This window comes from Thamnophis elegans, chromosome 1, assembly GCF_009769535.1.
Source record: "Thamnophis elegans isolate rThaEle1 chromosome 1, rThaEle1.pri, whole genome shotgun sequence".
In the NCBI taxonomy this organism is placed as follows: domain Eukaryota; kingdom Metazoa; phylum Chordata; class Lepidosauria; order Squamata; family Colubridae; genus Thamnophis; species Thamnophis elegans.
In genome coordinates this window covers 56,184,468-56,199,078 of record NC_045541.1, presented here as the reverse complement: position 1 = coordinate 56,199,078, position 14,611 = coordinate 56,184,468, and positions in this window count along the sequence as shown.

Here is a 14,611-nt window from a genome sequence, read left to right as displayed (position 1 = left end):
CCGAGAGGTAAGAGGAGAACCACCGTAGGACAGTGCCTCCCACCCCCACCTCCCGCAGTCGTCGCAGAAGGATACCATGGTCGATGGTATCGAAAGCCGCTGAGAGGTCAAGGAGCACTAGGACGGAGGCATAACCTCCGTCCCTGGCTCTCCAGAGATCATCGATGTCCAGCTTGCTCCTTTGTTGGTACATAGAAAATTGGTGGCAAGGAAGAACTGGTGGTTCAGGTTGATAAATGCAAACAAATAGTGTTTGCTGGAATTTTGTAACTTTGTTCCAACCTGCCTACCTTGCAATGTAAAAGATTTCAGCAGCAGCAATAACAATGGAAAGGGAAAGAAAAGGAAAGACTTCACCCAACCTGGACAGGAAGTCAAAGGTTGACAACTGAGATATATAAGGATGGAATGGAGGTGTACTGGAAGAAGATTGGGGAAACTTAGTGGCCAGGACATTTTAGTAGACTTTATGGTCCTTGTTTCAAGTTTGCAGTTTTTTATTAGCTGATGATATAAAATACAAAAATAAATAGTAGGAAAAATAAGGGTGGGAAAGGGGAAGGGAGAAGTGTAGAAAAGAAGGGGAAAAAGTAAAAAATAGGTGTTGCCTTCAGACTTCATCTGGTGCAGTAGAATAAGACAATAACATCACACCTCAACTTTTTACTTTTCCATGATAGTATAAACTAGCCATTTCCATAACAACAAATCTATCTAATCAAAGTTTTATTTTTTTTTACCTCAAGCACAAAGTCCAGAAGCGGTTTCCAAGTAGTAACAAAAGTACCTATGTTTATTTCTTTGATGAAAGCAGTCAATTTAGCCATCTCTGCTACCTCCATCAACTTTTGCAGTCATTTATAGCAACAGCAATAGCAGTTAGACTTATATACCGCTTCATAGGGCTTTCAGCCCGCTCTAAGCGGTTTACAGAGTCAGCATATTGCCCCCAACAACAATCCGGGTCCTCATTTTACCCACCTCGGAAGGATGGAAGGCTGAGTCAACCCTGAGCCGGTGAGATTTGAACAGCCGAACTGCAGAACTGCAGTCAGCTGAAGTAGCCTGCAGTCCTGCATTTAACCACTGCGCCACCTCGGCTCTTATCCATCGTGGAAATCAAAATGTCCTTCATTTTTGTGCATAAAGTAGTCTTGCTGCCGTCAACATACATAACATCAAAATTCCCAAAAATTTTCCAAGTCTTTTTCCATTAAAACCAAAAGAAACCAAAAGTTTCTGGTTCTATCTTTATATTCATTTTAATAATTTTCTGTATTAGAATATGAATCTTACTCCAATATTTCTTTGTTTTATCACATGTCCACCACGGATGGTAAAAGGCAAAGGTGGGTTTCTGCCGGATCGGACAAACCGGTAGTGGCTGCGGTAGGAGGATCCACCCACTCACCTGGACCAGAAATGTCGCGTGAGTGAGCACGCAGTAAATAGTAAATTACATTGAAACCCACCACTGGTAAAAGGTCCCTTCTTTACATTTACATTTCCAACATTCATTTGAAATACCTTTATACATTCTGGATAACTTGTTTGGTGTTAAATACCAACGATACATCATCTTATAGAATTTTTCTTTCAAATTGTAATGATCCTTGTGGGACATTATTGAATCAACTAGAACAGAACTAAACATTTTATGATCCCAGGCCATATCTGGTCCTTTGGATGTCCCTGTGTAGCCTGCAATGAGATCAAACAAAAATTAGAAATTAAACATAAATAAGCATGTTCTTGCACACAGTACAACTGCTTTACTTTTATTTTGAAGGTGACTGCTATTTTTTTTCCAATTTATGTGTATGTTTTCCTACACACCTTCACAACCCTGGTGGTTTGGCCCTTCACAACAGTCCCTGTTTCCCATCTGGCTCCTTGGGAAAATTAACTGGAAGGATGTGTGTGTGTGTGTGAGTGTGTGTGTGTGTGTGTGTGTGTGTACAAAAACAGCTGCTGACCACCTGAGAACACATTGAGCCAGCAATCTAAAATAAAATGGATGAACAGAGTAATCACCAATGGCTGAAGAGAGGGGTATTGCGCTACAGCATTGCCAATGGGAACCGTAATACTGCAATGATAGCAGTGTTGCAATATCTAAGAGGCTGCCACAAGGAAGAGGGAGTCAAGCTATTCTCCAAAGCACCTGAGGGTAGAACAAGAAGTAATGGGTGGAAAGTAATCAAGGAGAGATGCAATCTAGAACGAAGAAGAAATTTCCTGAGAGAACAATTAATCAGTGGAACAACTTGCCTCCAGAAGTTGTTAATGCTCCAACACTGGAAGTTTTTAAGAAGAGATTGGATAACCATTTGTCTGAAGTGGTGTAGGGTTTCCTGCCTAAGCAGGGGGTTGGACTAGAAGACCTCCAAGGCCCCCCCTTCCAACTCTGTTTTTCTACTCTATTCTATCATTAGACTGGAATGAAAGCTGAAAAATGAGCCACTTGGAAGGGCATCAGATAGAAAACACTACGTCTGTGTGTTTCTAATGGGTTGAGAGTGGGTGGACAAGAACATAGCTTCCTATTCTTAACAAATGGTAGAGTAAATCTGATCATACGCCGCTCAGGTTTAAGGCTTGCATAACACAGGTAGTCCCCAACTTACAACAGTCCATTTAGTGACTGTTCAAAGTTATAACAGCACTGAAAAAAGTGACTTATGACTGTTTTTTACACTTGCGACTGCTGCAGCATCCCCATGGTCATGTCAAAATTCACACACTTGGCAACTGACTCATATTTACCACAGTTGCAGTGTCATGGGATCATGCGATCACCTTTTGCGGCCTTCTGACACATGAAGTCAATGGGGAAGCCAGATTTATTTAGCAACCATGTTACTAACTTAACATCTGCAGTAATTCACTTAACAACTGTGGCAAGAAAGGTCATGCAATGGGGCAAAATTCACTTCACAAATGTCTCATTTAGCAACAGAAATGTTGGGATCAATTGTGGTTCTAAGTCAAGGACTACCTGTATAGGCGCTCATTAACTATTTCATCTCACAAGGTTCACGCAACATCTTAGGCTAAAATATGGTTGCCTAATTCATGATCCAGTGTGTTGTGACAATACAGCTGGTTATCTACTGTAGACAGCTGCCTGTCTGCCTCTTTAGCCACATTTTTATTCCAAAAGTTGCAAAAGTTATGACACTGCCCCATCCTTTAGATCAGTGTTTCTCAACCTTGGCCCACCTGAAGATGCGTGGACTTCAACTCCTAGAATTCCCCAGCCAGCTCTGCTGGCTGGAGGATTATAGGAGTTGAAGTCCACGCATCTTCAGGTGACCAAAGTTGAGAAACACTGCTTTAGATGCTGTGGTTATAATAGGAAGGTAGAGATCTCTTGATGCTCTTTGTGTTTTTCTTAGACTGGGTATGGGTATGCCAGGGCTAGGATCAAGAAGTGTACCTTAGAATATCTTCCTGGCATGAAGTGTTCTTGGGCCACTCCTGACCATTAGCTCTCTAGGACATAAAGGGCTATAAAATTCTCTTGCTTGAACTGATAATTTGTTGAAGAAACAAAGCACCTCTCGGTTTAGATGTGTCTGGTAGTATAATAATAATTCTTTGCTTGTAGATCCCACGGGTGGAATAGTTATTTCAATTTTCATGCCCCAATTACTTTTCCTCTCACGTTGACATTCATCAACCACAACCACACCTAGCAAGCATCTGGAAGGAAACCTGGCTTGTTTTGTTACAGAAACATTTGATGCACCATAGGTGCCAAATCTTGAAACTATGGCCTTTCCTACTTATTTCTGCTGTTAGCAGATTTTAATCAGTTTAATTTTCTGGAGGGTCTTTTTCCAACTTGTGCCTTCCAAGACATGGACTAAACATTTTTCCACACTTTAGGTTTCCAGATTACATGTCTTCATATATGAGGAATGTCATCTGTCAAAAATGGTGTAGGGCAGTGATGGCTAACCTTTTTGTTGTTGGGTGCCAAAAATGTGAGTGCACGTGCTGGCACCCATGCGCATGTGCACACACATCCCTCCACACGCACTGCACTTCTCGCCTCCAAGCTGAGCTTGGTATTTCCTTTGGTAGGCCCATTGGCCTGTTCCCCCCCCCCCCAGCTTTGGAGGCTTTCCTGAAGGCTGGGGAGGGCAAAAATGGCCTCCCACAGCCCTCCAGAGGCCAAAATCAGCTGACCAGTGCGGGCATGCATGCTGGAGCTGACAGCTTGTGTGCCAGCAGTTATGGCTCCGCATGCCACCTATGGCACACATGCCATAGGTTCGCCATCATGGGTGTAGGGTCTCCTATTTGGGTGGGGGGAGGGTTGGACTAGATGATCTACAAGGGCTCTTTCAACTCTGTTATTCTGTTCTGTGTTGAATTTAGGAAGTATCTAGATTGGCTTTTGTCTTTTTCATTGAGAGATGAGAAGAACCAGATTTCTGATTCAGAGATGGAATGCCATTTGCAGTTGAACCTAACGCTGCCACTAATCTACAACAAGGCCTCTATTAAGCTGCTAAGTTAACAACTGCGGTGATTCACAGCTGTGTCAGGGGGAATTATTAAATGGGGCAAAAGTAATTTAGCAAAGGTCTTGTTTAGCAGCAGAAATTTTGGGCTCGGTTGTGGTTTGAAGTCAAGGACTACCTGTAGTTTTGACTTTAGGTGCTTTAATTGCCACTGGTGCCCTATAATAACACCAGTCTTTACCCTTGTTTTAAGGCTATGTTTTTAACCTGTACAATATTTATATCTGGACTTTAAAAACAAGACATGTAGAAGTCTGGATTTATAAACATATGCGTGGAATCAAAATTGCATGAAATATTAGTACTGCTTTATAAATGCTTAGTAAGGCCACACTGGAATACTGCATCCAGTTTTGGTCATCCCATTTGCAAAAAAGATGTTGAGACTTTGGAAAAAGTGCAGAGAAAAGCAACTAAGATGATTAAAGACCTGGAGATTAAAACATTTGAAGAAGGTTGTAGGATTTGGGTTTGGCTAGTCTAAAGAAGGACTAGGGGAACATAATAGCAGTATTCCAGTATTTGAGGGGCTGCCACAAAGAAGAGGGAGTCAAATTATTCTCCAAAGCATCAAAGGGCAGGACAAGAAACAATGGATGGAAACTAACCAAGGAGAGAAGCAGCCTGGAATTAAGGAGAAACTTCCTAACAGTGAGGACAATTAACCAGTGGAATAGCTTGCCTTTAGACGTTATGAGTGCTTCATCACTGGGGTCACTTATCTGAAATGATATAGGGTCTCCTGCTTGAGCAAGGGGCTGGATTAGAAGACCTCCAAGGTCCTTTCCAGCTCTATTCTAACTGATTGATTGATTGATCGATTAAACACACCGGGCCTCAGGCATTTTGTTGAACAAAACTGCCTAAGATTGCATTCTTCCTTCACTCAAGTAGTGACATTACAGTGATTTTTGCAACTGGGGAAGAAAATCCCTCATCCATTTCTCTCTCCCCTTCTTTAGCATTACCAATGTGACAATAATCCATTCAAATAACTAATCTTTGTTTTGTTTCATTTGTTTCATGATGGGTGAAAACTTGAGGCAATTGCTTTCCCCTCCTTCCTGGCTGACTATTATCTAATATCCAAAAGTTAAGCTGGTTAGTATTTGGTTGGGAAACCATCGGAGAATCACAGAAAATTGGAAATCATCCTAGAATAAATCAATAGCAAATTAGCTCCTCACTGTTGCAAGAGATAACCAAAGGGTGAGGTGAAAGGACATTAAATGTAATAGGTATTTATGATTCCAGAAAAGAGCTAGACATTTTCTTCTTGTCCAGGGGCTATCCATTTCTTTTTCCAGACACCAAGGTCTATAGGGGGTATTTTCAGAGGGGATAGACCAACATTCTTACTGTTTTCCTGAAAAACATGTCTTGTGAGGCTTACGGATAGTTACTTTTTACAACATAGTTTTAATCTTAAATGATTTAAACAAAAATAGACAAAACCCGCACCAGTTCAAACAAGCATTTCTCAGTCATTATGTTTTATTGCATATCGCCTTTAAAATGCATGGATGTTTTTATTTTGTTTGGGTTCCTAAGCTCAGAGTGATAGTGATTGTAATTATCTTCCTGCTTTGGGGAATGTATAATGTATAATGCATCTCTAATCTACTTCTTTATGGGTTTCATCCATTACGCTAAGCCACTCATTATTTGGCTTGAGTTTAGGATGTCTTGAACCTAGTCATTGTGGTCGGAGACCACGGTTTATAGTTCACAATGAAATGTGAACCCTCCAGATCATGGTTTAAATCCCACAAGTCTTTTTATTTCCATTTCATTCTATACAATCACATGTTTACTGTGCATAACCGAGGCATATAACATTGGGTAATAAACACAGCCCTCACTTTTATAGAAAATGCCCCCTACAATACAAACCCAATATACCGCCTTAACCCACCATACACCCTCTTTCAACCCCCTCCTACTTTCATTCTTCCTTCTCTCATACCCCTCTACACCTACTTCCCCTCCCCCTCTATCTAACCTTAACCCTATCACTCCCTCTCTTAATCCATTCCCTCCCTTCCTTCTCCTCCTCCTCTCTCTCACCCTCTCCACCCTCCTTCTTCTTTCACTCAGCTCCTCCCTTCGGTATACTTCTATTACCTTCCAATATATTCAGTTTGTTCTGTTTTGACACTAACATTAAAAAGCCACAGTATACAAGTGCAATCATGCTTTAGAATTTAACACATATTATATTTTCCCCCTCCCCCCTCCCCCTAGATCCCCACCTCCCTTCCCTCCCCCCGACTTCCCAGAGCCCATACATGGTATAACTTTTTGACAATCACAGTCTAAAATATCTCTACATTGAACTCAGCTTCTTACTGTTACCCAAATTTTTAACAGTTTAAGTTATTACTGATTTTAAGCATAAGCTATCTGGAGTTTGCTTTGTATATAATCAATCCATTTTTTCCAATCTCGTTTATATCTCTCGTTTGAATGTTCTTTAAGATATGCTGAAATTTTTGCCATTTCGGCTAAGTTTATAACCTTCAAAGTCCATTCTTGAATTGTAGGCAGGTCTTTCTTCTTCCAGTATTGCGCCACCAAGAGTCTTGCTGCCGTTATTAAGTACAGAACCAAATTAATCTCTACTGCTGCAAAGTCAATACATATACCCAGTAAAAACAGCTGGGGGGTGAATTTTATCCTTTTTTTGAAGATATTTTGCAGGATCCACCAAATTTGGCAGATCATGGTTTAAATCAAAGACAGCTTATTGTGACAAGAAAATTGTCACCCATCCAAGGGAATAAAATGAAAAAAGATTTTAAAGAGAGAGGAGGCAAATTTCATCTTATAAAATAATATTCTTTTTAGGGGAAGATGATGTCTTCTAGCAGTTGTAGTCCAGTGAAAGAATAAAAGAATATTTCCTGTTGAAATATTAACCACCTTTGCTAAAGGAGAGAAAACCTTTCCGGTCACTGACTGTTCACTGCCCCCAGTTGGATTCTTCTGATTATCATTCTTCACAGCAATACACTTGTACTTTCTTTTTTAGCCTTCTTCCCAAATTAAATACAAATACATCTATCCATCTGTCACAAATCTGATCCTTCCCTATTTCCATTTAATATCTTTTTTGTCTCCCTAGAATGCATTTAATGAATCAGGCAAGCATGACCCTGAATAAACTAAACATTAAGCAGCTTGAGACTGTATGTGTGAAAAGAGAGAGAGAGAGAGAAAGAGAGAGAGAGAGAGAGCGCATCCATCCTTTCTCAGATTAGTATAGCACAATGAGCAACCTAGGAAAGTGAAAGGGTGTTGGGGAGAGAGGAAACACCAAGAGTGTGAAGCATTCGTCCTGCTAATAGTTCGGTTTTTGTGCATATGCAAGAGGTAGCATTGTCCCTAAGGGAAAGGGTTTGTGAATAAGAAAGGACCAGAAAGCAGCTTTTTAAAGGGCATTTTCACAGTTTAATATATCAAAGTGGGTCAATCTGGGCTGGAAATATCTCAGGTTGCTACGCTATAAAATTAGAAAATACTGATGTAAAAGCAGTTCCTTGGTAATCTAGCCTTTAAATCTAGGATTTAGAATCATTTTTTTTTTGCAAGCTGGAAATTGTCTTTACTCTTGAAAGGCTAATTTGCATTTCTCTAACTTGTTTCCATATTGGATTTTAAAATTAAATTAAAACTCTGTATCAGAGATTATTTCTCTCCTCTCCCCCTTGTTTGCCATTTTGCCTAATTACAGAGGTCAGGTTAACACAGAAGCTTGCATTCTTTTTTTACCCTCTTACCTCTAAAATTGTTCGATCATTTGGAATTGTTGTGTGAGAGAGACTTCCATATTGATAAAGGACACCATTAAACATCTATAATCAGTAAAACTAAACTGCAGATAAATTAATCAGTTAAATGCTATTTTCCAATCATGAATATCCTAACTGCATCACATGTTGATATGCATTAAATGTTATTATTTTGATAACCTTTTTGTAAGACATTTATCTCTGAAGTTCAATTATATGCAATTCTAATTATCATTTTAGTCTAAGTCTATTCTAGATGTATAAAGATAAAAGTAAGGTTCCCCTTGCACATATGTGCTAGTTGTTTTCGACTCTAGGGGGTGGTGCTCATCTCCGTTTCTAAGCTGAGGAGCCTGTGCTGTCCAAAGACATCTCCGTGGTCATGTGGCCGGCATGACTAAACACCAAAGGCGCACAGAGCACTGTTACTTTCTCACCAAAGTGGTCCCTAATGTTCTACTTGCATTTACGTGCTTTTGAACTGCTAGGTGGGGAGAAGCTGGGACAAGTAATGGGAGCTCACTCTGTTATGCAACGCTAGGGATTCGAGCCACTGAACGGCCGACCTTCTTCATCGACAAGCTCAGCGACTTAGCCACTGAGCCACTGCCTCCCTTCTCTAGATGTATAGGATAATGTTAATAAACTCTGTTAATCAAATCTATAAAACTAAAATAAACAGATTCTATCAAAACTTTAGTATAAACAAAATTATAAATTAGTATAATATATATTTAATACATATTAATTGGGTTATATAACTTTGTCTTATTGATCAACTGTTACACTCAAATGTGCTGTTTTACAAAAGGCGTAGAAAAGTCATGTTCGTTTTTTAAAGTTGTTCTTAAGAGGAAAAATAAGGCAATATCTGTCCTCATATGTATGGTTAGTCACTTTAAAACACTAACAAATTTGGGGAAAGAGTAGTGCTCATTTTGATTCTGATTCATTTATTTTATTTGGAGCACTTAAACTAGAAAATATATAAAGTCAAAAATATATGATGGCCTCGACTTGACTGTCAATGGCATAGCGTAGTGATGGCTAACCTCTTTGTCCTTGTGTACCAAAAGCGTGTGTGTGTGTGCAGCAGCATGTGCATGCGTGCCCACATCCATAAGGCACATCCACCCCCTGTGCATGCATGCGCAACCCCTACACCCTCCCACCCTGTGTATGCACTTGCGACCACTCCTGTGCCCCGCAGTCTACTGGGACCAAAAATGGGGCACACTCCCCCATGCTTTCTCCTGCCTTTGCACCTGCCCTCCCTGCACCCCCGATATGCATGTGCAACTTTCACATGTGCAGCAGAGACCAGAAAATCAGCTGGCCGGCAGGAGGCACATGCACATGCGCAGTGGAGTTGAGCTAGGGCAATGGCTCACGTGCTCACGTGCTCACAGAAAAGGTTCCATGTGCCACATGCGGCACTGTGCTATAGGTTCGCCCTCACGGGCATAGGATCTCCTGCTTTTGCAGGTTAGATTAGAAGACCTCCATGGTCCCTTCCAGCCCCATTACTCCATGTTCTATTTCTGTATAGAGGAAGATTATAAACAGCATGCCCTTAGGCTATAAGATTTTATCAATATGTAAATAATATATATTTATTTATTTCATCAGTTCATAAAGGTACCCATTTCAACAAGTGGTTCTCACAGGAATATTATGTGTGTGATATCAACTGTAGATTGTCTAATTTATATAATTGCTTATGTAAATTAGCCTATTTTTTCGTTCCCCACCTTTAATTTATTTATGCCCTAGAAGTTTTTTATTTCTTCTCAACTTTTCCCTGGTCAATTCATTGGAACATAAGCGTTCTAGCAACACAGATTCAAGAATTAACTGAAATCCCTGGGAATACTTCTTCAGCCCATAGGCCAGGAATAAACTAATTGTCACTTCAGTGTAGACATTCCTGTAACACTACTATAAAGTTCATTTTTCACTAATTATCATGTGTAATATTGGAAGTGAAGGCTACTAAACCTGGACAACAAAAATCCAGACAACTATGAGATGACAGCGGAGAGATATGGGAAATCTTACTTTTAAGTCATCTAGTGGTCATCCTATCTTTTTTACTCCACATATTATTCCCTCACAGTATGGTTATAAGTAATTTTCAGGCCCTTCTCCCCAATTAGTAAAGAAGAATAGAGTTACAACTAAGAAGCAGAGCAAAGCTGAATAGTTTCATGAAACAGGAAGAATTCCTGTTTCACTCTGTTTGAAAATTGTTACCTTAAATTTATCTCAGGAACATTGAGACTTATGTAATAAAGCTTTTCAGAAAACCCTATTTCAGTATATCAAAGGCACTTGTCCTCAATAAATGAAAAAAACACCTCATTGATAAATAATAAATTTGCCATTTTATCCCTCCCACTTTCTTTGAAAGACAGTTTAATAAATACGATTATGTATATGAGCCCCAGGTATTTAAAGGATATAAAGGTATATAAAGGATATATTTAGAGGAATAAAAGTAAATACAGAGCTGCATATAGAAGTGAGAAATTATTTGAATTTCCTAATGGACAACTCTTTTCAGTAATGTGTTTTATAAACTGTGGGTTGGGAAAGTTCTAAGCAGGGTGTTTAAGACCACAATTTTTACATCTTAGAAAGATGGCATATATTTGCTATTGAATATAATTAAAGGTGCTTCAGTCTAACTGGTTTGGAATTCAATTAACCAAAGGAATATTTTCTTCTATAAAGCATTCATCTCCTTATGTTTTAAGATTAAGGACACCCCTTCCACAAGGGGAAAAAAAAGAAATTTCATCTACAAAAGAATGTTGTTCTCTGTGGTGATATCCCACCTTAAAAATACTCTGGGGTGGGCTAACACCATATCAGTCAGGCATGAAAGACCAGGACCACATATTAAGTTCCAATTAAATTGATTTATTGCTCATGCCTATGCACAGGAATCTAGACAACTAACAGCATTATTTTGGCAATAAATAAGGATTAAGGAATTCAAAGGGATTGGATTTAGTCTGTTTGTGGCAACAGACTCTAGGCTGATTCCTCTTTTGACTCTGCCCCCAAGCTCTATCACTCCTTCTCCTGCAATGTCCTTTTGATGGCTTAGATAAAGTATTTTAATACAAATTAAGTGACTATTTCAATTTGATTCTGTTTTAAAGCTCCAGATTACACTCAAATTTTAAGCTATTTTGTTTTATATAATTTTACCTTTCTGGGTATATTGCTAGGACTTCTTGAGTAATTTCTAAAACAAGTAATAAAACCTTGAGAAGATACACAAATGATTCTGTGAAGTTTTCAGCACTAAAATTCAGAGCTTGAATCTTCTTAAATCAGACTGGTTTTTTTATACATATTATTCAGAATTAAATCCATGGAATTCAAATTATTCCGTAAACCTTCCTGTGAAGGTTTAAAGTTATGCTTTCAATATTTTTAATACTCTAGATAGATTTAAATAATGAACCAGATTAAAAAATAATAATAAATAGTTCCTAGCAATAATTAAATTATTGACATTGGAGTGGCTATAACTTTATGGGTTCATTTCATAACATGTCCATTAAAAAAAAAATGTGTAGAAAGTTTCTGACATTGATTTATTTGGATATTCATGTTGGTATAAACTGCCAACTTTTGTACTTGCTATGAGCTGCAAATGAGATTATAAATGTGGAGCTACAGAGGCTGCTAATACTTGTAAATGGGGTGTCAGGAAAAAAATATGAAAAAAGATCACAAGTCCTCAACTAGACTAGAAAATGAAATCATATTGAATGATATTAGAACCTGCAGCATAAGTGTTAATGTTTTAGATATACTAATAAATAATAGAGTTACAAGAGACTCACCTTCCCCCGTATGTTCCTGACAAATCAGGTGCATTTGATGCTGCAATTATAGAAAAGAAGTTGCCAGATTTAAATAAAGAAATCTTATTTTACTTTCTGCATGAGATATTGGCACATTTGAGTTTTCGGTGATGAGCTCAATTGCTCTTATGTAGTATGAATTAATTAACACCTGATACTAAACATATGTATTTAGAACTAATAAATGCATGTGGGAATGTATGTGACACAAGCCAAATAATATTTTGTCAGAATTAAGTTGCAACAAATATAGGCTGCTCCAGCCAATTATAGGCAGTGTACAATATATTCAGAAAGGTAAAATAGATTCAAAATTTGGGTTAAGAGTTTGTTATCCGGAATCACAGCCTTGGAGATATGCCAACTCTAATTCTTATGTAAAAATATTTAAAATACAAGCATTAATCATGTTCAAAGTGGAAATGTTTCATGGTACTCAGAAATTTCTTCTCTTATGCTATCACAATGCCCCAGGATTTGCTAAGTCAAATATGCTTCTTCTCATTTTGAAAGACAGATTCTCAATGGATACATATGTGGATATCCATATATGTGTATGTGTGCATATAGCTATATACTGCTAAAAATATAGATGTCATTTATTTTATTTGGAGAATTTACATGGCTGCCCATTCACTTTCAGTGACTCTAGTCTAGGCAGTTCACAACGTCATGATCTTTAACTGGGTGAAATGGTGCATTTTTGCACCATTGCAATTTTTGCAATTTTTGAATCAAGGCCTATCAAATGGACTAACTTATCAAATATGTCTAGACTCATGACTCCTGAAGAAATGAAATTTGGGGAAGTTGTGGCTGTTTTAGTGCTACTGGCTGCTGCTGCAGTCGTGTGTTTTCCCTGACAGTTTCCCAGCCGGTCTCACAATCCCTCCCTGGGATGGAATAGGCACCTGTGGAATTAGTGGATAGGACTTTTGACAATACAGAGCTTTCCCAGGGGTTCAATTCTCACTGGCTCAAGGTTGACTCAGCCTTCCATCCTTCTGAGGACCTAGATTGTTGGGGGCAGTATGCTGCCTGTTAACCGTTTAGAGGCTGTAAAGCACCGTGAAGCGGTAGATAAGTCTAAGTGCTATTGCTATTTAGTTTGGCAAGACTGGCTATCAGGTGCAACCAAATAAAGTAGAGATCTCAATTGTATAGTCTGTATTGTCTTTGGGTTTGGGCCTGACACTCACCCACTAGCACCCAGCAGCAGCAGAAGGGAAGATTTCCAATGCTCCTTGCTAGGCCTCCACAATGAAACTCAATGGGGAAATCCAGCTTCTGCTTCCTCTTTTTTACCCATCCTTGGTAATTTTGTTTCTTTATCTAGATAAGGAAATACCTCTGAAACAATGACCCAATTGGAAATGGATAGGGTAGTATAGGAGGCACTCATACAATGCAATAAATTTCAGGAAAATTTGAAATTAAGCCAGACTATATCAAATCCAGGACACTATGGTTCTCCCATTCTTATTTATGCAAAAGTAATTCCCAGTTGTATTTGGTGGGGTTATTTTCTACTACAAGTACATAGATTGCAATCTTAATAGAGGTAGGAAAAATCATTATATTTTGCATTTGCTTTTATTTTCTTCTTGGCCTCTGCTTTTATAAAATAATGTGAAATTGTGGTTTAATAATGTGTGAACAATTGTTTAACATAAAACTAAATTTTGGTTTAATGATGTGTGAACAAGTTTGTGGGGTGATATGACAGCCACTTGTCTAAAAGCTGCAGAAAGTAGACCACCTTAAGCAATTGCTGATATTTGTTATAATAATAGAAATCTCAGTTGGAGATGGGCAATTCATTCAGCTTTACACTTGGTAGCCTCTGCACTTGACCTAATTACTTTATGCAAGTAGCATTTCTTAACAAAGTGCCCACAAAGCTCTTTAGCAAACAGAGAGGAAGACAAACTATTCGATTTGTCTGTGCTGCCAACTGGAAACTGGCAGTGGTTCTGCAAAAAACAGCTCAAGACACATAAAAAAGTGGGGAAGCATTCAGTTTAAATTTCAAATTGGGTTTTTAATCTTGAAAACATTCCAACGTTCACTTTTCAACACACCTGCAGGATCCCCCTACAGCAAAATTATTCCGATTTTAAGGCAGGGGAGGTGAAAGAGGCAGGCTAAGCTAGCACTTTCAAACCGTTGATCATTAATTATTAGCACCTCATTTTTCGGAACTCACAGAAAATTCGGAAAAGTCTGCACTAAGGCATTACTAAGGCCAAGGAAGTATAAAAACGAGGGAAGCAATACATTTTGTCTGCCATAACACTTCCTCCGAAGACCGCGCTGGTAGAGAAGGAAAGGGGGCGAACCTTTTCAGTGGGCAACTGGCCCTTTTCCAGCAATAAGCGACAGGCGGCGCCATTTGCCTAAAGTTCCC